Source organism: Triticum urartu, chromosome 2A (genome assembly GCF_056163025.1).
Source record: "Triticum urartu cultivar PI428250 chromosome 2A, HENAU_Tu73, whole genome shotgun sequence".
Taxonomy (NCBI): Eukaryota; Viridiplantae; Streptophyta; class Magnoliopsida; order Poales; family Poaceae; genus Triticum; species Triticum urartu.
The window spans coordinates 524526462-524549497 of record NC_141874.1 but is presented as its reverse complement, the minus strand read 5'-3'; positions in this window follow the sequence as shown (position 1 = coordinate 524549497).

Genomic DNA, 23036 nt, shown 5'->3' with positions numbered 1-23036 from the left:
TAGATAAAGGAACTTTATCACTAGTAGCTTCCCCCTTGTTGGAGTTAGCATCCGTCACCTTGTCAGCAGGATCACCCACTTTCATTAGTGCGGTAGATAATTTAAGGCCTTCTAAAAACTTGTTGAACTTGCCTTCAACCTCGGTCGTCATGGAGGTTTTCAATGTGTCCAAAGCCACATTGAATTCCCCACGAGAGACCGAGGATCCCCCATCGGCCGTAGACGAGGACGGAATCACACCGGGGTGCTCCTCCCCACCGTCTACAGTGTCAACCATACTCTTCGGATGAAAAAGTCCTTAACAAAGAGATGATGCTCTGATACCAATTGAAAGGATCGATATAGTTGACTAGAGGGGGGTGAATAGGCAACTAACAATTTTTAGATTTTCTTTACCAAATTAAACTTTGCATCAAAATAAGTTGTCTAGATGTGCAACTAGGTGAGCAACCTATATGATGCAACAACAACAAGTACACAAGCAAGCAAGGGATACAACACAATATAAGCTTGCACAAGTAAAGGTGATAGATAACCAATAGCGGAGCCGGTGGAGACGAGGATGTGTTATCGAAGTTCCTTCCCTTTGAGAGGAAGTACGTCTCCATTGGAGCGGTGTGGAGACACAATGCTCCCCAAGAAGCCACTAGGGCCACCGTATTCTCCTCACGCCCTCACACAATGCGAGATGTCATGATTCCAGTATTGGTGCCCTTGAAGGCGGTGACCGAACCTTTACAAACAAGCATGGGGCTATCTCCACAACTAAATTGGAGGCTCCCAATGATACCACAGAGCTTCACCATAATGGAATGTGGATCCGAGGTGACCTCAACCGTCTAGGGTGCTCAAACACCCAAGAGTAACAAGATCCGCAAGGGATTGGTGGGGGGAATCAAATTTCTCTTGGTGGAAGTGTAGATCCGGGCCTTCTCAACCAATCCCTAAAGAATCAACAAATTTGATTGGCTAGGGAGAGAGATCGGACGAAAATGAGCTTCAGAGCAACAATGGAGCTTTAGGGAAAAGAGGTAAGTCAAATTGGAGAAGAAGACCTCTTTTATAGTGGGGGAACCAATCCAACCGTTACCCCCCTCTTCAGCCCGCACATGGCGGTACTACTGCTCAGTAGAGAGGTACTACCGCAGGTCCCAGTGGTACTACCGTGACCACCAGCGGTACTACCTCATAGACTAAGAGTAGAAGAAGCAGAGGGAGAATGGAAGAGAGAGAGAGGGCATGGGCGGTACTCGTAGCGGTGGTAGCCGTGGGACGGCCGCTCGTGGGCGGTACTACCGCTGCTACTGCTGCTACTAGTGCCGCACAACCCGACACGAGAAACTGTTTCCTCGAATCGAGGCGGTAGCATTGCCAAACTAGTGCGGTACTGCCGCCGATGCCCTGAAGCGGCACTATCGCTGTTGGGCAGCGGTACTGCCGCTTCAGGGCCATGGGTGGTACTACCGCTCTGGCGGCAGTACTACCGCTTTCTCCTCACAGTTCCCACTTCTATTAAAACAGCAACCTCCAAGGTGAGGAAAGGAGTTGGGGGTGCAACAAAGATGTCTACGTGCTGATTCCACCCTAGCCTTTCCAATGTGGACCCCTCTTGATAGTTCGGTGTCTCCTATGACTCAAGTCCACCAACCTGAAACGAAAGAGACTACACCGTCTTCACATAAAGCTCCAAGGGGAAGGAATTGTCTCGTGCTAATGAATGAATCTCTGAAATACTCAATGCACACGATTAGTCCGCAAAAGCATTGTCATCAATCATCAAAACTACTTAGAGAGAGACATGCCCTAACATTGTTACTATTGCTATTGCTACTACTATCAAAACTATAATATTATTGTGCTACTGATCACTTTGCTGCAGATAATTAAGCTCTAGGTGTGGTTGAATTGACAACTCAGCTGCTAATACTTACAAATCACTACTATAGGATGCTGCTAACGCTATACTACGATCAGAGACCCTTCGAGAAACTGTGTGCGATGCAATAATCGCAAACGGTGGTGTATGAAAACCGTCAAAAAAGGTGAAAACATTTGCAATGGAGGATGCATCAAACATAGTTCAGATTGTAGTTGCGTGTGTGATGAAGGGCATACGGTTCAGTTCAATTAACTATTTGTGATGAGGAGGAACAAAATAAATGGGCAGCCAGATGAAGGCGTGCGTGATACACAGTATACAGTTCACTCGAATGAACTGTTTGTGGTTAGGCAACACAAAAGAAACGGGCATCCAGATGAAGGTGTGTGCAATATACAGCATATGGTTCACTGAGATGAACTGTTTGTGATTAGGCAACACAAAAGAAACGGTCAGCCAGGTCAAGGTGTGTGTGATATACGGCATGCGGTTCACTTGGATGAACTGTTTGCATTGACACAAGAGAACATAAATGGTTCAACTTAACAAGACGTGTGTGTTGTGCAATGGGATTGCATGCGGTTCACTCGGCCCTTGTCGTCAGTGTGTGACCTCTGTGGCAATCGTTTGCTCCCTAGGCGCCTCTTCGTGTACCGTGGCAACCGTCCACTGACTCTTCGCCTTTCCCTCTCGATTTGGGACAGCTGTCGCATGCTAGCTCTTCCTCCCTCCTCCATTTGCCTTCACCCTTCCTTCTGCCATTGTTTGATCGTCTTCTCCATGGAGGGAACAAGCCGGAAACGACCCCGTTATTCTTGCCCCGATCTGAATGATGACGCGGTGGACGAACTCATTGATCGGTGCGACGTCATCACCTCGGCTAGCATGGAAGGTTCGTTCAAGACCATTCTCGACTCAACTAATAACATCATTACAAGGAACCCAAGGGTCCAGGAGCGGTTTGATCTCCCCTATCTTCTTCGTCGTGACCCTCCTGACTGGCACGGGGACGAGGGAAGCCTCGCCTTGTGTAAGTTGATGCCGCCTGATAATGATACGTATGATGTTAAGATGCCATCGCGTGAGGGCAAGGCTTGGGCAGGCGCAAATGGAGATTGGGTTGTTTATATTGGGTACAACTGCGAGTGGTAACTTGTGAATGTGTACATTCGTCACCGGGTTCCACTTCTAAAAATCTCAGATGACTGCCCAGAGGTTGAGTACACCGGTATTCTACATGAGTTCAAATACGATCATGCTGACTATTGTCTACGGAAGATAGCAATTTTTCGAGTTCCCAACCGCTCTTGGGGTTATAGGAAAGCTTATGTTGTCGCTATCTTCGACAAGCTTGTTGCCGTCCTTCATGGTTCGACTCGATGGATATTCCTCAAAAATCAGTTTCTATACACGGATGAGTACTGTGATGCAATTCAATATGAGGGTCTTGTGTTTGCTGCCACCACTCGTGGCACTATTTTTGCATGGATTCATCATGATTTCGGTACGTTTGTCTTCCACCGTAATTATAATTGTTTCATCCACATGCATGCGGGTTAGCTAGTTTCCCTTTTCTAATTAACCTTCTTGTGTTTCCAAGGTACTATGAACATTCCACCACCTATACTTGAAAATTTTATTCACGATCATGAGGACGAGCAGGACCCATATACTCAGTGGCGCCTGGCAACTTATTCCGATGGATCACCTCTTCTTGTCTGTATACGGGGCACTGCTGATGTTACTAAGGAAGCAGGTGTTGTCTCATATGGTCGCACTCTTCGGACCTATTCCAACATCCGTTGTAGGGTATTCGGGATGGATACTAGTGTACTAGCGCCAACACCTTCTCCCTGCTTCAGTATTGAAAGTCTTGGAGGAAACTCGCTCTTCCTTGGACAAAACTATCCAATGATGGTGGAAGGCGATCCAGCTGCTGTTGACACAACATTACTACCATTTATGAGAAGCAACTTTATCTATACCTTGCACATTAATATGCTTCCCTACCTCCCTAATATGGGTCCTGACATAGGATGCTTCAGCCTCGATGATCAGTCCTACGTTGGTCTTGAGATTGACAGTAGCTGGCCCTTCCCAGAGAATCATTTCTGGTTCAAAGCAAGCGTTCCACCGCCGACGAGTGGTTGAGCTGAAGTTCATTTCATCTCTTTGTTATTTGTTGTGTGAGAAGAACTTTACTAGAATGTTTTGTTGGAAATGATCTATAATCCAACTTGTATCCTCGTTGTCGTTGTGCGTTGATGACTTGTTGTATGTAATCAATGTTACATTTGCATATGCGTCCATGAACTCATTCCTGCTAGTGGTGTCCATATGAACAGTGCTAGTGATTTTAGTTGCAAAAATTAGATAGTGCTAGTGATTTGTAGCTGCATATTTTGACAAATCGCAGTGTTATAAGGTTGACAAATGGCAATGTTACTAAATAAACAAATGTCAATCTTTCCAGTTTGAGAAATGGCAACATACCCTAAACGATAGATATGCAAATCTTACCCAATTGTTTGTACGTGGTTGCACACAGGTCATGCAAAACAACCATTTGCATTGAAGGGATGCAGAAATCCTGCTTAGGACATTTTCCCTTGGCTTCCTAGGGAAGCTGTCGGTTTGCATACGGGTGTTCTAACTAAAACATTTGCAGTGAGTGTTTTATATTTAAAAACCGTTGATGTTTCTTTCAAAAGAAAATCGTTTGATAAGTCTGTACATTAAGAGAGAGAAACGCAAGTTCGTTCAATCCATATCTTTCATTCGGTCACACTGCAAATTTATATTCATATGATCGAGAATTCGAGATACAGTATTAAAGCCCAAAAAACTATTTCAGGCAGCGGCGGAGGCGGCATGCTGCGCCGTCGTTGTCGTTGTCGTCCTTCGGGACGCCGTTGTTGAAGTCTTCAAGGCAGCACAAAATATTCTTCACTTGTAAATCAAACATCATGTCGTCGCGCGATCGACGGGGGGCCACGGGAGGACGACAACTGGCACCGCTGAGAGGTAGCGGTCGACGGCAGCGTCCCATGCCGCTGAGGGGGGCGCGCATGGGCACATGCACGGGCGTGGCGGGTGCAGCCAAACACATGGGGACCGGCGCCATGGTGGGTGGAGGGGCGCGCACGGGCGCGACGGGTGCAGCCAAACGCATGGGGCCCGGCGCCACAGTGGGTGGAGGGGCGCACACGGGCACAGGCACTGGCGCTGGCATGTACACGAGCTCACGCGGGTTCGCGGAGACCTCGCTGACGCCTGCAGCTTCCAGCACTGTAATAGTGCTCGGGACAATGCTACGGGGATGGTCGCTAGCGCGGGTATGGGGATGGGAGCTAGGACAGGAGCGGGGGCAGCAACCATCGCGACCAGCTCGTTCTGGTCCATGTCCATGATGCCCCATTCCTCCTTATTTTCTATCTCCTCTGGCTCGGAGTCGACTTCACCAAACTTGAAGACTAGTGGCAGATGATCATTCTGCGCCATGGCGGTGGAGGTCTGCGGGTGTAACACCCTCGATGCGACTATAGCTCCCACGTGTCGAGGCACGACTTAGAGACATAATCGCATTGAAGGCATATGTCGCAAGTTAGGCAATCTTCACAACATCCCATGTAATATAAATAATAAAGGGGAGATAACATAGTTGGCTTACACTCGCCACGTCAAACAAGTACATAAATAATATTACATCATCCAAACACTCATGGCCTGACTACGGCGCCAAAATAAAAGAGAACCCAACATGCGACAACGGTCCCGTTCACCCCCAACTGGGCACCACTACTGATCATTGGGAAAGGAAACATAGTAACGTTGAGAGTCTTCGTCGAACTCCCACTTGAGCTCATACGCGTCTCCTGGAGCGGAATCATCAGGCCCTGCATCTGGTGTAATAGTAATCTGTGAGCCACAGGGACTCAGCAATCTCGCACCCTCGCGATCAAGACTATTCAAGCTTATAGGAAAGGCAAGGTAAATATATATGGAGCTGCAGCAAGCGACTAGCAAGTATGGTGGCTAACTTATTCGCAAAAGAGAGCGAAAAGAGGAGGCAAAGCACGAGCGTGAAACTAGAGAGTAACCTGCGCAAACATTACTCCAACACCGTGTCCACTTCCCGGACTCCACCGAGAAGAGGCCATCACGGTAACACACTCAGTTGATTCATTTTAATTAAGTTAAGGTTCAAGTTATCTACAACCGGACATTAACAAATTCCCATCTGCCCATAACCACAGGCACGGCTATCAAAAGTTCAAATACCTGCAGGGGAGTCCCAACTTAGCCCATGACAAGCTCTCACGGTCAACGAAGGAATAGACCTCCTCCCAAGACGTTCCGATCAGACTCGGTATCTCGGTAACTCAAGACACTTCAACAGTTTAAAACAAGACCAGCAACACCGCCCGAATGTGCCGACAAATCCCGATAGGAGCTGCACATATCTCTTTCTCAGGGCACACTCAGATGAGACATCCTACGAGTAAAATCAACCCTCAAGTTGCCCCGAGGTGGCCCCGCAGTCTACTCGGTCGGACCAACACTCAGAGGAGCACTGGCCCGGGGGGTTTAAAATAAGAAGACCCACGGGCTCCGGAAACCCGAGGGAAAAATAGGCTAGGTGGCAAAGGGTAAGACCAATGTTGGGCATTGCTGGAAAAGCTTTAATCAAGGCAAAATATCAAGGGGTTCCCATTATAACCCAACCGCGTAAGGAACGCAAAATCCGGGAACATAACACCGATATGACGGAAACTAGGGCGGCAAGAGTGGAACAAAACACTAGGCGAGAGGCCGAGCCTTCCACCCTTTACCAAGTATATAAATGCATTAAGATAGCAAGATAATATAATGATATCCCAACAAGTAAATAAATGTTCCAACAAGGAACGGCCTCCAATCTTCACCTGCAACTAGCAACGCTATAAGAGGGGTTGAGCAAAGCGGTAACATAGCCAATCAAAGGTTTGCTAGGACAATGGTGGGTTAGAGGTTTAACATGGCAATTTGGGAGGCTTGCAAGCAAGTGGTAGGCATCGTAGCAATGGCATAGCAAAAGAGTGAGCAAACTAGCATAGCAAAGATAGTAGTGATTTCGAGGGTATGATCATCTTGCCTGCACAGCTGTCAGAGTTGACTGGATCCTTAAAAGCAAACTCAACGGGCTCCTCGTTAGCGAACTCGTCTCCCGGCTCTACCCAAACAAGACAAACAAGCAACAAGGATACAATCAACCACGTGCAAACTCAAACAACACAATGCAAAGATGATATGCTATGCGGGATGCGATGCGGGATGCAAAATGCAAGATATGACAGGAAATGCATGAACCTGGGCTCAACTTGGAAATCCAAGTGTGCCACTGGAAATATGATATGAAATCGCTTGAAAACGATATAAAGAACGCTGGAATCGGAGTTACGGTTTGGAAATGGCAAGCGATTCAAATATGACACCGGTCTGCGATTTACAGCAAGTAGGCATCTAAATGCAACGAAATGAACATGCTACAGCACCCAAACGTGACAACAAAATATATGGAAGGGATGCACACAAGATGCTTAACAAAAGTCTAGCACTGAGCTACGGCCAATTCATCCATTAACGGGTTCAAACAAGCATGGCAAAAATGCATATGGCAAACATATCTCAGACTTAGTGAAATTAACACTTGTCTGGAATTTCAGATCAGGTAGCCCTCTTCGAAGCAACAAAACTACATGCTACAGGATCTGAACAAGTCAAAGTAAAGCATGGAATGGAGCTACTCAAAGAGCTTAACAAAAGTCCCTTAGTGACCTTGAGCCAAAAGGGATCAGAAAATACAATTGCAAGCACGTGAACATAGCAAAAACATAATTAGTTTTCAGACTTAGTGAAAACTGGCACATGCTGAAACATAACTCAAGTATGCATGTTTACGAGCTCGATGCACTCACCACGGTGCAAGTCATGGCAAGACAAGCATACACCCATCAAGAAGGCACAAAATGCAATCTATACATGGCAGGAACAATAACATAGCATGCACGGATCAACTACAACATCACCGGCAAAATTGCAAATAAGTTGACAATCTGCCCAGATTCACAAAGTAGCAAAAGTAGAGCTCGATTGACTCAAGCTACGGTGCTCCATAATTGAAAACAAAGACATGGATCGATAGAGAACTACAAGGTTAACAAAACGTCCTTACTGATCTTCCTCAAAAGAGGCACGGATCACTAGGAAACAACATGAACATTTGGCAACATGAGATAAACAGCTCCAGGACTTATTTGAAATTACTAAGTCCCTGAAAACAGACTTAGCAAGTGCACCACTTTGCAAGCTTGCACAAGTCACCACACACATCACAAAAATACATGGGTTGCACCTCTGGAAAGATGACAAAACCCTTAACAAAACACATGTAGAGCATCAGGGCATATCATGCACACATAAATCATGGCAAAAATGACAAAAGTGCTAAACAGAGCAGCAGATCTGGCAATTAACTCAAGTAGCCCTCTTCTAACAGCATTTAGGGCATCAAGATGAACTCAAATGAAAATGATGCAATGGAATGAAATGATGTACTCTCTGAGATGAACATTTTGATATGCTATATGCATGAATCGGAGCTACGGATGCAAAGTTACGGAGCCACAAACATGTGCACATGGACTGAAAATATCTGGGACTAACCCTCGGATCTAGGGTTTGACCGGCGCGCGAACCGAGGCGGCGGCACTATAGACGGCCGGAGCGGGACGTCGCCAGAGGAGGTCGGGGAGGCGGCTACCGGGGCGGCTCCGGCCGGCGCGGGTCGCCGGAGCGACGAGGGCGGCGGCACGGCGGCGGGCGCGGGCGCGGAGGCGGCGAGCGGCTGGGCGGACGGCGGATCCGGCCGGGCGGCAGGCGGCGGAGGCTGCTCCGGTGTGGCGGGCGGCGGATGGCGGCGGGCGCGGGCGCGGCGCCGTGGAGGAGGAGGGCGTAGGCGGCGCGGCGATGGGCCGGGGAGGGCCGGCTACGGGCCCGAGCAGGCTCCGGCGGCGGTGGGAGGCGGCGGCCACTCAGGCTGCGCCACGTGGCGGCGGCGGGAGGCGTCCGGACATGTTCGTCGGCCGGGATTTGTCCGGCGCTGTGCGGCGGGTTGGATCTAGGGTTTGGGAGGAGGAGGAGACCCGGGATTTGGAATGGGGGAGGTATATATAGGCATAGAGGGAGCTAGGAGAGTCCAAATGAGGTGCGGTTTTCGGCCACGCGATCGTGATCGAACGCTCTAGATGATGGAGCAGAGTTAGGTGGGTTTTGGCCCAAATTGGAGGGGTGTTGGGCTGCAACACACAAAAGGCCTTTTCGGTCCCTCGGTTAACCGTTGGAGTATCAAACGAAGTCCAAATGATACGAAACTTGACAGGCGGTCTACCGGTAGTAAACCAAGGCCGCTTGGCAAGTCTCGGTCCAATCCGGAAATGTTTAATACCCACACACGAAACAAAGCTAGAAATGACCACCGGAGGAGAACGAAGCGCCGGAATGCAAATGCATGAGACGAACACGTATGCAAATGCAATGCACATGATGACATGATATGAGATGCATGACAATGACAACAACACATGGAGACAAAGAAACCGAACCCGAGGAAATAAATTAACTTAACGCCGGAAACGGCAAGAGTTGGAGTACAAATAGGGAAAGTTACATCCGGGGTGTTACAACACTCCACCACTACGAAAGGATCTCGTCCCGAGATCTAAGACTGAAAGAACGCCGGGTACTCAGAACGGAGGTGATCCTCGCGTTCCCAGGTAGCTTCACGGTCGGAATGGTGTGACCACTTGACTTTGAGAAATTTGATCGACTTGTTGCGAGTCTTGCGTTCAGTCTCTTCAAGAATAGCAACTGGGTGCTCACGATAGGAGAGATCTTCTTGGAGCTCAATGCCCTCGAAGTTGACGGTGCGGTCAGGAGTCTTGAAGCACTTTCGAAGCTGAGAGACATGGAACATGTCATGAACATTTGCAAAGTTTGAAGGAAGCTCGAGTTGATAGGCGAGGTCGCCTCTCTTGCTGACAATCTTGAAAGGTCCCACGTATCTAGGGGCAAGCTTCCCTTTGATACCGAAGCGACGAGTACCTTTCATAGGAGAGACACAGAGGTAAACATGATCTCCGATCTGGAAAGCCAAATCGCGGTGCTTACTATCATAGTAGCTCTTCTGACGGGATTGGGCTGCTTTGAGGTTATCATGAATGACTTTGCACATTTCCTCTGCCTCTGTGATTAAGTCATTACCCAAAAGCTGACGTTCACCGGTTTCAGACCAGTTGAGAGGGGTACGGCACTTCCTGCCATACAGAATTTCAAAAGGGGCCTTGCCTGAACTTGCTTGAAAACTGTTGTTGTAGGAGAATTCAGCATAAGGAAGACAATCCTCCCACTTCATACCGAAGGAGATCACACAAGCCCTGAGCATATCTTCAAGAATCTGGTTGACACGCTCGACTTGACCGCTAGTTTGAGGATGGAAAGCTGTGCTGAAGCGGATGTTGGTGCCCATGGCCTTCTGAAAAGAATCCCAAAACTTCGAGGTAAAGATGCTGCCACGGTCTGAAGAGATCACTTGTGGAATACCGTGCAGAGAGACAATACGAGAGGTATAGAGTTCCGCCAATTGAGCTGCAGTGATCAACTCTTTGATAGGCAGAAAATGAGCCACTTTGGTGAGTTTGTCGATGACAACGAATATAGCATCATTGCCACGCTTGGACTTTGGAAACCCAGTCACGAAGTCCATTTCAATGTGGTCAAACTTCCATTCTGGAATGGCAAGAGGTTGGAGGAGACGAGCTGGCCTTTGGTGTTCTGCCTTCACTCTTCTGCAGACATCACATTCATTCACGAATTGAGCAATCTCGCGCTTCATTCGAGTCCACCAATAAGCTTGCTTGAGGTCCTGATACATCTTCGTGCTCCCAGGGTGAATGGACAGGAGAGAATTGTGAGCCTCGTTCATGATCACTTTACGAAGTTCACCTTTGGGTACAACAATACGATCCTCGAAGAAGAGAGTGTCCTTGTCATCAAGGCGGTAGCACTTGTACTTGGACTGGCTCTTGGCAATCCCAATCATCACCTTTTTCACCATAGCATCGAGAAGCTGGGCTTGGCGAATCTGGTCTTCTAAGGTAGGAGAGACTTGAAGGTTGGCGAGGAAACCTTGAGGAATAACTTGCAGATTAAGTTTGCAGAAAGCTTCACAAAGTTCGGGTTGATAAGGCTTGAGAACCAGACTGTTGCAGTAAGCTTTCCTGCTCAAAGCGTTAGCAATCACATTGGCCTTGCCTGGAGTATACTCAATACTCGGATTATACTCTTGAATCATTTTGACCCATCGAGTTTGCCTGAGGTTGAGATTAGGCTGAGTGAAGATGTACTTGAGACTCTTATGATCAGTGAAAATGTCCACTTTTCTTCCCAATAGAAGATGTCTCCAAGTCAAAAGAGCATGCACAACTGCCGCCAACTCGAGATCATGAGTGGGGTAGTTCTTCTCATTAGGCTTCAACTGGCGAGATGTATAAGCAACAACTTTCTTCTCTTGCACCAATACTGCGCCAAGACCTTGGAGAGAGGCATCACAAAAGATCTTGTACGGCTTGCATTCATCAGGCTGAGTCAGAACTGGAGCAGTGATCAATTTCTTTTTCAAAGTGTTGAAAGCAATGTCACACTCCGGAGACCAAACGTACTTGACATGCTTCTGGAGAAGATTTGAGAGAGGCTTCGCGATCTTAGAAAAGTTTTCAACGAATCTTCGGCAATAGCTTGCGAGACCGAGGAAGCTACGGAGTTGCTTCATGTTCTGAGGAGGTTCCCAATTCACAATTGTAGACACCTTCTCAGGATTCACGGCAATGCCCTTGGCAGAGATGATATGACCAAGATAAAGAACCTCATCAAGCCAAAATTCACACTTGGAGAACTTGGCGTAGAACTGATGTTCCCTGAGCTTATCAAGAACCAAACGCAAATGCTTGGCATGATCTTCCTTGTTCTTCGAGAAAACTAGAATGTCGTCGAGATAGACCAAAACGAAGTCATTGGTGTAGGCATTGAAGATGAAGTTCATCATGCGAGAGAACGTCGGAGGAGCGTTGGCGAGGCCAAAAGACATGACAGTGTATTCATAAGAACCAAAGCTTGTCCTGAAAGCCGTCTTGGGAATATCTTGCTCACGGATTCGAATCTGATGATAACCCATACGGAGATCAAGCTTGGAGAATACTTGGGCACCTTTGAGTTGTTCGAACAGCTCATTGATGTTGGGAAGTGGATATTTGTTCTTGGTGGTCTTCTTGTTCACTGGACGGTAATCAACACAAAGTCGGTCCGTTCCATCCTTCTTCTTCACAAAAAGAACACCACAACCCCATGGAGAAGAACTAGGCCGGATGAGACCCATTTTCTCTTGAATATCGAGTTGCTTCTTCAGCTCTTTCAACTCTTCAGGTCCGAGCTTGTAAGGACGTTTGCACACAGGTTCCGTGCCAGGCTCAAGATCAATAACGAATTCAACTGGCCGGTGCGGAGGCATTCCTGGAAGCTCTTCTGGAAAGACGTCTTGATATTCGCAAACGACTGGAATTTGAGAGATGGCATCCAATTCACCCTTCTCATTGAGAGAAAACAGATAGATGGTATTATCCCGAGCGGCAAAGACAATTACATCTTCAGACGAATGAGTCAATTGAATCTGCCTGGCTGCACAATCAAGCTGAGCCTTGTGCTTAGAAAGCCAATCCATCCGAGAATAAGATCAATATCCGAGTTACCAAGAATCATCGGAGAAGAGAGAAACTTGTAATCACCCAATGTGATAGTGATATCGGGAGCAACCAAACTAGAAGTCGAAAGCTTGCTGGGAGAAACAACTTGCATGACTTTGGGCATAATCTCGGTATCAACATTGTGCTTCGATGCAAAAGGGCATGACAAAAAGGAATGCGATGCACCAGTGTCAAAAAGAACTTTTGCAGGAACATCGTTAACAGGAAGGTTACCCATTATAACATATGACGAGTCCTCTGCCTGAGCTGCATTCATCAAGTTGACCTTGGCGTGCTTGGGGTTATGCTTGACCACAGCTGTACTTGCCGATCTCACCGGAGGAGGAGGAGGAAGACGCCTCTGGTTGAAACACTTGTTGGCATAGTGACCCTTCTGTTGGCACTTGTGCACGTGACCTCTGAAAGCGAACGGTGATACGGAGCACTCGATCTTGGAGCTTGAGACGAAGTCTTGTTCTGAAAGCCAAGGTTGGGTGGGTGGGAAGAACCGCTGCCACCTTTGCTCTTCTGCTGATACGGCTGACAGAACGGAGGAGGAGGAAGCCAATACTTCTGCTGCTTGGCCACTTGAGTAGAGGAAGAAGGAGTAACATCTCTGACTCGCTTCTTGGAAGCATCACACCTCAACTCAGCAGCCTCTTGCTTCAGTGCCATGTTGTAGAACTCATCGTATCTCAAGGGCTCAAAGAGGACAAGAGCTAACTGAATTTCTTCTCTGAGACCACCCCTGAACTGGTATATCATGCTCTTCTCATCAGGGACGTCCTGCTTGGCAAAGTGGGCGAGCTTCTGGAACAACTTGTTGTAGTCATAGACAGACAAAGAGCCTTACTTCAGATTGCGGAATTCCTCACGCTTGCTTTCAACCACGCTCTGGGGAATATGATGAGCTCGGAAATCTCGACGGAAATCATCCCAAGTGATAACACGTCCACCTCGGGAATCCTTGTACTGCTGGAACCATTCTGCAGCTTGATCTTTGAGTTGGAAGGAAGCAAACTTAACAAAGTCCTCAGGCCTGACGTTACTGCACTCGAAATGCTTGCACAGATCCACAAGCCAATCGTCAGCATCGGTTGCCTCAACACAATTACTGAAAGTCTTTGGCCCGTTAGCAAGGAACTGGTTGAGTGTAGCAAAGTGACTCTGATTGCTGCCTTGATTCCCTTGACTGCCTTGATTGCGCTTGAAGAATTTGCATGATCAACTGTGTGTTTGCATTAGTTGCAGCCATCACAGCTTGCCATGCCTCCGGAGGAGGTGGAGGTGGTGGCGGATCAGGATTCGGAGTCGTGCGCGTTGGAGGAGCCATCCTGAAGAGGTTGACCACTATTAGCACATTGACAGAGAAATATTGAAGCTGAATCCAATGGAATGAAAATTGCAACATATAGTCTTCACATTCGAACAAAATGAACAAATGCATTCCTCTTGAAATGGTCACATATCCATAAATTGAGAAGCCACGTAGAATTAAGGTAGAGAAATAAATCAACAAGGTACGGATCAAGAACGAATAATCGGTAAGAAATCCCAATCTCAAACCAATATCCGTGGAAGAAGAACTAGAGCTACTAGAGTTCCCACCTATGAAACTCCCGAACCTTTCCGGTTATGCAATCAGGTGTTGGGGATACAAGGGAAGCATAATATCTCACCCAAACTAGCAAATCCTACATCCAGCTGTATCCATCCTTCAACACATAACCAAGAAAACTTCGGAAACCATCTACCTCAACCTTCGAAAAGCATCTGTTATACAAGTTATGGCGATACTCCCGAACTCCCGCCCAGTACTGGGTGGCGTCGAGGTTATCTCACCAACGAACTGCATAAAAGAGATTTTCGATGTCGGCATACTAAACTCAGGTATTCCTGAACTGCAACGATAAAATTATGATGACAACACCTCAGAGCTCAACTCCCCGGGACACTTCCACTAAACCCCTGACAGGAGGCACCAAGACAATGTTCTCATCATAAAACCATCAGAACGATTCCAAGATACTCGCGTGATCCTAAAAAAAATTTAGTGAAATTTGAGAAGAGAAGAGTCAAAACTCTACGTCAGGATGCCTTACCAGAGCGATGAGGAGATTGGGAAGTAAAAAGAATTCCTAATATCTCTGATATATAATTCCGAAATGACTCAAAACATTTTTCTAGACACAACTCGGCCACTAGAAACGATCAAGCAATGGGGCTCCTAAGGTCGGGGAAGGCTCTGATACCAACTTGTAACACCCTCGATGCGACTATAGCTCCCACGTGTCGAGTCACGACTTAGAGACATAATCGCATTGAAGGCATATGTCGCAAGTTAGGCAATCTTCACAACATCCCATGTAATATAAATAATAAAGGGGAGATAACATAGTTGGCTTACACTCGCCACGTCAAACAAGTACATAAATAACATTACATCATCCAAACACTCATGGCCCGACTACGGCGCCAAAATAAAAGAGAACCCAACATGCGACAACGGTCCCGTTCACCCCCAACTGGGCACCACTACTGATCATCGGGAAAGGAAACATAGTAACGTTGAGAGTCTTTGTCGAACTCCCACTTGAGCTCATACGTGTCTCTTGGAGCAGAATCATCAGGCCCTGCATCTGGTGTAATAGTAATCTGTGAGCCACAGGGACTCAGCAATCTCGCACCCTCGCGATCAAGACTATTCAAGCTTATAGGAAAGGCAAGGTAAATATATGTGGAGCTGCAGCAAGCGACTAGAAAGTATGGTGGCTAACTTATTCGCAAAAGAGAGCGAGAAGAGGAGGCAAAGCACAAGCGTGAAACTAGAGAGCAACCTGCGCAAACATTACTCCAACACCGTGTCCACTTCCCGGACTCCACCGAGAAGAGGCCATCACGGTAACACACTCAGTTGATTCATTTTAATTAAGTTAAGGTTCAAGTTATCCTCAACCGGACATTAACAAATTCCCATCTGCCCATAACCGCGGGCACGGCTTTCGAAAGTTCAAATCCCTGCAGGGGAGTCCCAACTTAGCCCATGACAAGCTCTCACGGTCAACGAAGGAATAGACCTCCTCCCAAGACGTTCCGATCAGACTCGGTATCTCGGTAACTCAAGACACTTCGACAGGTTAAAACAAGACCAGCAACACCGCCCGAATGTGCCGACAAATCCCGATAGGAGCTGCACATATCTCTTTCTCAGGGCACACTCAGATGAGACATCCTACGAGTAAAACCAACCCTCAAGTTGCCCCGAGGTGGCCCCGCAGTCTACTCGGTCGGACCAACACTCAGAGGAGCACTGGCCCGGGGGGGTTAAAATAAGAAGACCCGCGGGCTCTGGAAACCCGAGGGAAAAAGAGGCTAGGTGGCAAAGGGTAAGACTAATGTTGGGCATTGCTGGAAAAGCTTTAATCAAGGCGAAATATCAAGGGGTTCCCGTTATAACCCAACCGCGTAAGGAACGCAAAATCCGGGAACATAACACTGATATGACGGAAACTAGGGCGGCAAGAGTGGAACAAAACACTAGGCGAGAGGCCGAGCCTTCCACCCTTTACCAAGTATATAAATGCATTAAGATAGCAAGATAATATAATGATATCCCAACAAGTAAATAAATGTTCCAACAAGGAACGGCCTCCAATCTTCACCTGCAACTAGCTACGCTATAAGAGGGGCTGAGCAAAGCGGTAACATAGCCAATCAACGGTTTGCTAGGACAATGGTGGGTTAGAGGTTTGACATGGCAATTTGGGAGGCTTGCAAGCAAGTGGTAGGCATCGTAGCAATGGCATAGCAAAAGAGCGAGAAAACTAGCATAGCAAAGATAGTAGTGATTTCGAGGGTATGATCATCTTGCCTGCACAGTTGTCAGAGTTGACTGGATCCTCAAAAGCAAACTCAACTGGTTCCTCGTTAGCGAACTCGTCTCCCGGCTCTACCCAAACAAGACAAACAAGCAACAAGGATACAATCAACCACGTGCAAACTCAAACAACACAATGCAAAGATGATATGCTATGCGGGATGCGATCACTACTAGGAAAAGGCCTACTAATGGCGCACCTAATTTGGCCATTAATGGCGCATTAGTGGTGCGCCATTAGTGCCATGCCATTAGTATATTTTACTAATGGCGCACCACTGGTGCGCCATTAGTATCTGGTATACTAATGGCGCACCCCAGATGCGCCATTAGTATATACAACAGTGCGCCATTAGTATGCCTCCCAGGGGGCCATGTATACCCAGGTGCTTTGGCATACTAATGGCGCACAACAAGAGGATGCGCCATTAGTAACTTCGGCATACTAATGGCGCACTGTTTAATGATGCGCCATTAGTATCCTTTGGCATACTAATGGCGCACTATGATGTGATGCGCCATTAGTATGAATATTAGGTTTTTTTATTTTTTAATTTTCTGTTTTTTGCACAGGTTACAAAATGTATAATTGGACAAAATATAGACAGCACACATCAACAACAGATTCATCGAATACAATTGAAGATTAGTCTCTGAATACAATTCATCATTTTAGTCTCCGAATACAATTCATCATATTAGTCTCCGAATTGAAAAGACCGAACAAAGATAGAACATTATATTACAAGTCTCGAGACCGCGAGTTTGTCTTGACATTACAAGTCGATATCGATCATCTAAACTACCATCACATAGAAGAGAGCTGCGGTCATCACGATGAGCATCATCACGATGAAACTCGTCTTCATCCGGTTCCTCCAACGCTCCCTCCCCTCTCCCGCTAGATAGCGGGCGTATCTAGATTCGGCCTCGGCCCTAGTGGCGTACCCTTTGTACCTATTACCGCTGAATCGGTGAACCTATCTCCGACACTCCTCCCAGTCGTCGTAGACTCCGGGAACCTTACCCTTGTACACGACATACCACGGCATCGCTATGCAGTAGCCAAACGAAACGTTAGTACCAATTCACAGACAATACATAAGCAATATATAAGTATGCAACAGAATGATCGGAAGAGAAAAGCAAGACATTAATAGCATCGATTACATCTTAAGTTGAACGACTCTCGAAACCAAAGAGACATACTACAAGTTCATTAAAGTTTAATTATAACATGAGCCAATCGATGTTTCAGAACTAGACACAGCATCACTGCTTTCGACTCGACTCAAGGGACCGGAGCATGGATGAAGCCGCCGTCTATCGTGGGAGTCATGAAACAACGGGTGTTGTCAGCCTGCATTTGTAGGATTGTGTCGATGTCACTGTTGGATGGTTGATTTCTGAGGTAGAACTGCCCCGAGGTACGAAGTACATCTTGATGGATGATTTCCGGAAACTCCGACTGGATGCGAAAGAATTCTTGTCTGATGTCCGTGTCTTGGATTGCCGACACGCTCGCGGCCCAATCTTTGAGTCTACTCGGTAGCAGAAGTTGATGATGGTCCCGTACGATCGCCCGCATGTGATGGATGGCGTAGTAGGCACCCTTCTGACCGCCAGGCGGCCGCTTGACGCAGCAGAACATCGTATTGTGGGAGAACACGTGCTTGCCATACTTACGAATAGTCCTGGTGAAGGTGCCTCCAGATTTGACGTAGCCGGGGAGAACATCATCAAGAACCTTCTTGACATTTGTGTAGTCTACGTTCGACTGACGGTCCGGGTCGAAATACGTGTCCATGGAATATTTGGGGCTTAGGAGGATGAGCGTGCAATGTGTGTCACTGCAGAAAACACGGAATGTTAAAAGAAAAACGATCAAAATCTAAGAATTCATATGTTACGGGGCAGTTGAGGGGAGGACTTACTCAGGAAAGTAAGGCACGAGGAAATTATCCTTATCTTGGTTTGCCAGAATGACGCCTTCGAGGTAAGAACTAGCGACTTGCCGGTCCCCAGCGCTGCCCAAGATCTTGGCACGCATGTAGAAGGGGTCAACTATCACGATGTCCGGGGTCTTGTCGTGAATGATCCGCATCTCCATACTCAGCAAAAATAGCCGAACGAAGGTGTAGTGCAGCGGATGAAGGTTCAACATAGCGTGGATGTCATCAAACTGCAGGACGATCGTACCCCCGATGGAGTTATCCACAAAGCCCTTGCCCTCTGGCACCTTGGCCGCGAAAACCGGGTATGCCACATCCTTCTCTGCGAGACGCCGCTTCTCCAAAGAAAGAACACTGTCATGCAGACTCCGCATAGCACCGGTTGCAGCATCGAGCATATTTCTCGGTAGCATCGGCCTACCCGCCACATGCACCCTCCTCGAGATATCCTCAGGTGAAGGTGGCCCGTCCTGAGCACGGATCGTACTCGGTGCCGGCTGGCCCGCACCCTTGTTAGTCTTTCTTTTGCGTGCCTTCTTCTTCTCCTGTAATGGGACCGAGTTCTGCTCACAGACCGCCTTCTTGAGTGTGTTGGGGCTGATCATATTTCGCACCTCGCCTATCTGAGGCTCGGTGAAGTCGGTAGCTGGAGGCGTCTCCTGAGAGCTGAACTACAGACGACGCCTGTTGCAACTTGGCTTCTCCGCGGTACCAGCTAGATCGCGCACGTCTTTTGTTGGGTTGGGTTCTTGAGAAGGAGGCCCCATGAAGTCGCCACCGTACCCATGATCGGCAAAGTACTGATCGACGTTGGCAAATGTATCGTCGTCGTCGTTGTTCTGATCCTGTGCCATATGCATGTTTGGATCCAGTGGCATAGGGATGTCCGGCACCGTTGCGGCGGTCTTGCCATGGGGCCGACTTGGCGCTGGCACGACTGGCGGTGTTGTCTTTGGGGTGGTGTCCCCTGCCCCCAAAAAAATCTGGCTCTTCGGCCAAAGCAGGGGCCAGCTCAGGCAGGCGCTGAGGGTCATCACGTCATCATCGTCGGCCCCGACGGGTCGAATCGGAGGTAACAACTCATCGCAGCCTGGCAGCACCCGAACCAGTTGAACCCTAAACAAGTTGGGTGGCATCTGGGTACCGTGGAACAAGGGGTTGCCCGGTTGAACGATTTTGCCCTTGGCGACATCGACCAACTCGTTGTTCACGAAGTGCAGGAGAGTGCACGGAACGTCGGCGGCGCCCTACGAAAACATGTAGGGCGTTAGGGATGCCCGGTCAAAGGCAAGGAGATGAAGTCCTCGGCCGAGAGAGGCTTAATTAGTTACCGTGATGATGGCGTCGAGCTCGGCTAATGTCGAGGCACCGCCAACGGCGGGCGTGCAGTTGACGGAGGGGCCGCTTGCTGCAGAGGTGCCGGCCGGCGTACACCCGGGTGCATTAAGCTCCCGTGCCGGCGTCGGAGACACCAATGCCGCCTCCGCCGGAGACACCAATGGCCCCGCCATCACGTTCTGCGAGTTGCTGGCCGTGAAGCTAGGAATCGGGGGCGGCCCCTGTTGGCCGCCCGCAATCCATGCACTAATCCCCTGGATCAAGGTAGGTAAAATGGCGGTGATCGTCGCTCCGAGTTGTTGTTGCACTTGCTCTTGGACAATCTTCGGAATCCGCACCACCTGTGCCCTAAGTTCTTGAACCTCGCGCGCCTGGCTTTCCGAGCTGGTCTTTTTCTCCTTTCGCCCACCAGTGTTATAGTATGACCACCATTTTGTCGACAAGCCTTTGCCGGCCACACGACCAGCTGACGTCGGCTTACTGAGCTTATCCTTGTTCTTCATTACATTCAACGCCCTATTTAGAGTGATGTCCCAAGGGTTGCTCTTAGTCAACCCCGCGCTACTGCTTTCAGTCGCCTGCGGAAGGAATGTGAACCATTTAGAAATTTGGCTTCATTAATTAGAATGCAACCATATGGAGCTAATTACGCGGGGGTGTATTCCTTACCAGAACAAGCTCAAGCGCCCGGGTCTTCGGATCCGTAGTAAGCTCCTTTGTTTTCGGGTCCTTCTTGTACCGGGCCCTGACAAAGTTCCTGGTCTGCTTGTCACCGTATTTATCGAAGAGGGGCGGTAGGCCTTGCTCGGCACGGTCCGCCTCCTCCTTGTCCCATATAGGCTCCGCCACTCTATAACCGCCGGGACCGAGTGTGTGTTCCCCTAAGTTCAGCTCCCGCATTTCTTTCCCCCACTTACTTGATTCGGAGTTTGCGGTGCTCGAGCAATTGATCTTGAAGTCGTTGTAGTCATCTTCGGTGATCGAAGGATTTTTCTCCTTGATCTTCTCATAACTCTCACCTTTCTCGATCATTCTCTTCACATTGCTTTTCCAAGTAGACAGGGCCTTGCTCATCTTCGTGAGGGCAGCATTGTTCACTTTATTCCCTTTGAGGCTTGTGTTTTCAAATTCAGCGGGGAACTTGTATCGTTCGTGCAACTTCATGAAGAGGAGGTTGCGCAAATTCCCTCGGTCAGGATGCCTCAGGTTCTCGGTGTTGATCGAGACGGTGCTCCGGAGAATGCACCCGAGCTGAAGCGAGTACCCCTTGACTATTCGTTCGGGCGCCATTGGATTCCCATCGGAGTCCACTTCAGTAACTTCCTCCTTGAGGGTGCGGAGCACGGTCGAGCGCCGGTCCTTCCGTTGCCTCTTCGGTTGGCTGCCATATGTGCGTGCGCCGCCATCATCAGTGGTGGCATCCTCGGCGGCACCATCAGTGGTGGCATCAGTGGGGTCATCCTCGGCGGTACCATCAGTGGTCTCAGGATCAGTGGGGAAGGCGGTGTCCTCATACAAGTGAGGTTGTTCCTCCATCTCCTGGGACAGCTCCCAGAATTTCTTGCCGCCCGAACCCCCGGCCTCATCGTTGTTGGCCATGTTTCTCTATAAATAGGAACAAAGTTTGGTCAAAAAGTTGGTTATTGTCAAGGAACAAGATCATGGTCTCATCATTTAGGGTTTGTCGACACCGAGGCATCCTAAAAGCTAAGCTTTTATCATTGAGGGTTTTTCGACGCCGAGGCACCCTAAAAGCCTAAGCTTTCATCATTTCGGTTTTTATCGACACCGGGGCACCCTAAAAGCCATGCATTAGTCACAAGTACGCCGGGGTACTTGATCCTACTTAATTAACTACTAAGATACCCCGGCCCATGCATTAGTCACAAGTACCCCATATGTCCTATTTTTAGCAAAGTCATGCTAAAATTCACGGAAAATTTCAGCATGACCTTTGCTGAAAATAGGACATATGGAGTACCTGAATTTGCCGGAACGGAAGTTAATCGACATTCCAGCAAACTCAAGGGCCTCTCGGGTGGACAAGGCAAAAAAGGCCTCCATCACAACATGGAAAATACATTGGCATGTGAAAAAAGGCCTCCATTGCTTAGGATGCACTGCCACTGAAGCATTGGGTACAAGACTGTTACATGAAAGTAAATGCAGCAGTTGAAGCAGAGATTGGTGTACAAGCAAGAACAGAGCAAGTTCTTGTTATCCTCTGCAATTATAATAGGAGCCAATCAAATGGATAAAAGGAGAATTGGTTCATTGCAGGCAAGACTGAGCTGAAACAAGGCTTGATGTATTATAGTTTGAGTGTCAACAAGCAATGTGGTGTAAATATCCATGCCACTGCAATCTACAGCAGTGACCCTGCTTGATCTTTTGGTGCATTTGTTACCACATTCCATTTAACTTTTTACTGAAATGTGATTCAGAAACAATGCAGAGTTGCCTCTGTTTAGATGCAATGACCATCTAAGGTGTAATACGTATTTCATGATTTACTTCATGAGTTAGACCAGAGATATATTTTTCTTCTTCTATAAACTTGGTCAAACTTTACAGAAGCTGACTTAGAACAAAGCTAACACGTCTTGATTTCAGACATGAGGAACTAGATGATCAGGTTCACAGAAATGAAACAGGTAGACAACGCCATCATTTACGGCAAACATCACTTACACAGAAATGAACATGATAATTACTTGCACAGAAATGAACATGATAATTTTCTGGACATAATGTCAAGGCTCTACTCTTGCTCAGGCTGCAGGAAATCCCAAGTCTAGATGCTACCGTTGATTTGATGTATTGAAAAGATATGAACATCTAAAATACCTAAATAAATACTCCCTCGGTAAACTAATATATGATGTTTTAGAGACTTGTCTAGGGAGTACATACACTAGGGAAACACGGTTGAAGATTTATCAGCTGACGTTAATTTGGTATGGTATTTTCTCGCTAAACTTTGGTCAGAGTTCACAAGGTTTGGCTCAGAAGTCAGAACAAAACTGACATGTCATGGAACGGACGGAGTAGATAGTTACATTCACAAAAATGAACCTAGTAAACAAATCATTTACGGTGAACAACGCCCCCCCTCTTCACAAACTAGACAAAAAAGACATCAGTTTGAGCATGGC